Genomic DNA, 2,741 nt, shown 5'->3' with positions numbered 1-2,741 from the left:
ATGGGGCAGCCAGACCCCTGGCCAGAGGGGCAGGAGGCGGCCGCCTCCCGTAAGCCAGGTGTGACGTGCCTGGGGTCCGAGACAGCCAGATGCGGGACTGGTGGGGTTCCAGGTCTGCAGTCTCCCAGCCGGACTGGGCGCACGCCATCCAGCTCAGAAAGGCGGAGGGGGCTGGGAGGGCAGAGAAGTTGCCCCATATTCCAGGGAACGGGGTCCAGGCCCCAAAGCCTCAAGAACAGAATCCACAAGGACGGATGGCCGGCTACCAGGCTGTAGATGGTAAGGCGTGTGGGGTGGACAGCTCAGCGTTTCAGCCGGGGGGTGGGGAGTGGGGGCATAGGAAGCCAGATGCTCCAGCTGAGGGGGTTCAGGACCCACTCCGGCTATCGGGGTACAGGAGCCACATACACCAGCATATGGGGTATGGGACCCAGGCTCTCAGACTAATGGGCTCCAGAACGCAGACACTCAGTGTAATGGGGACAGGACTCCATATTCAGGCAGAGAGGGTTCAGGACCCCAGGCCTGTCTGGGGTGGGGCCCAGCTTGTGGGAGGCCTAGGATGGACATGCCAGACACCTGGGCGGCAGGGCAGGCAGATGGCCTGGCATGCAGATGAGTAGTGCACGTGGCCAGAGACAAGGTGACACGCACAGGCAAGGGGTGGTTGGAGCACGGGGCGCCCAAACCACAGGAACGAGGCCACTAGGCCTGGCCCGGCGCTCCGGCCTACGGGAGACGTGTCAGTGAGGCATCCAGGTGCCCAAGGGGCCGACAAGTGGGTACAGGCTGTCCAGGCACCTGGTGACCACAGAACGGACAGTCCTGGTGCCCAAGACCTCGGCTGTAGGGGAAGAAGGCCGCCAGATGCTCAGGTGGCCAGGCATGTCCCCAGGTATTCGCCCCGATGCTGGGGGTGCCCCCCGATGAACAGAGACCCTGAGAGCAGGTGAAGAGGGCCCTCCCAGAGCTGTGGAGGAACCAGGCTGCATGGTCCCAGAAGCCCTCAGGAGGGGCAGTTCGTGGGGAGGGGCAAGAGCGGTTGCAGGAGGGCCCCGATGCCCGGGTCACAGAGAATCCCAGTTTTCTGACATGGGGGCTTTGGTCAATGGATTCCAAGCTGCACGTGCCGTCCCACGATGAGGAAGGTACCTGCCAACTTCCGGGTGAATGGGGCATAAATCACCCAGACACTCCACAGAGCAGGGTCCACGTCCCCCAGAAATCCAGGCTCACAGAGACTTCCGGAAGAAGGGAGCGAAGCTCTGTGAGCCAGCACCTCAGTGTCGGTGTCCAGAGGCATGGGGCACCGGGGGTTGCAGGTTCCCGGAGGCTCAGATGATGGGGTACGGGCACCCCTGATGAAGAGGGTGCGGATAGCCAGAATCTCAGCACTGGGGCACAAGCAGGCCGACAGCCAGCAAATGGGCACAGGGCACCCCATGCCACCCGGGGCCGCAGCAAGGCGAGCACCCCGGGGCCCGGAGGAGTGGGGGGCGGCCGCCGGGGTCAGCGCAGGCAGGGTGCACACGTGCTGTCCTGGCACGTCTCGCGGTTCCGTGCCAACAGCTCCCGGCTACCCCGAGCCGGCATTTGCCATGAGTTCCAACCTCAAACATTCCCCAGGCAACCTCAAAGGAAGCACCCCCGTCCAGGAGCCCCGCCAGGGCCTCCATGTGGCTGCTGGCTGCCAAGCCGCCGTCTCGGGGGCCGCAGGGCTGGCCGGGGGCTGCCAGCTCTGTTTGCTTTTCCCCTTCCTGCCCTGGATCCTCAGACGCCCGTCTCGCCATGGAGGCGCCCGTATCCTGGGAAAGGCACAAAGACCCTACAGTGGGGCTGGGGAGAGTCGCACGCGGGGGCCATGTGCTCGCTGCACGCCAGGACCCCACAGCAACGTGCGGCTGGTTCTGCGTCTTCCCCCCAACACGGGAGCCGGCTGCCCCTGGTCCCCGTGCTGTTAGCCCTTCCTCCAGATCCCCCTCGCTGGGTTGGACTCGGAGAAAGAGCCGAGCCCCGTACAGGGGGATGTGTCCCCAGAGCCGTGCGTGACCGGCTCGCCTGCTTCCCACCTGCTGTGTCCCCGCAGCAGCCTCCCGGAAGTCCTGCCCAACCAGCCCGGCTGGCCGCAGCAGGAACGGGTTCAGAGAGACAGCCTGGCCTGGGAGGGCCACTCGTGGCTGGGCCTAGGGAGGGACCGGGGCCGGAATGACTGGACCAGATGAGCTGGCCAGAGTCGTGTGGCGACTGAGCTCATGGCCCTGCTGAGTCTGCTGGAGCAGGAGGCGCAGGGGGGAGGCGGGCGAGCACTTCCGGCCACTGGCCCGCCGGGAACCGAGACCTCTGGGAACGGGACCGGCCCAGCTGGAGGCAGAGGCATGGATAAAGTGACCTCCAGAAGGTTCTCTGGGCTCCGGAAGCCCAAGCATCGGCAGGAGCAGGCAGGCTCAGAGAGTCACCTGGTGACCACGCCGCCCGGCCGGCCCTGCACGCGCATCGCAGTCCCGGCCACGCCGTGTGTGCCATGCACCCGGTTCCAGCGGCACCCAAAAGCTATGCTCCTCCAAACCCAGACGTCCTCATGACTCAGTGCACCCCCCTTGGTGTAGGAACTTCTCAGACCAAGTCCAGCCTGACTTCCCTCCCGCGGCCCACGGCCCCTCCCAATGTTCAGTCCAAATAGGCCGTTGCCCCCTCTCACAAGGCCCCTGGGAGGATGAAGAGACCCCAGCGTCCCCAGAGGT

The sequence above is a fragment of the Ursus maritimus genome, unplaced genomic scaffold, assembly GCF_017311325.1.
Source record: "Ursus maritimus isolate PB19 unplaced genomic scaffold, ASM1731132v1 scaffold_23, whole genome shotgun sequence".
Classification (NCBI taxonomy): domain Eukaryota; kingdom Metazoa; phylum Chordata; class Mammalia; order Carnivora; family Ursidae; genus Ursus; species Ursus maritimus.
The sequence above is the reverse complement of the archived record's forward strand: the minus strand, read 5'-3'. Positions refer to the sequence as shown.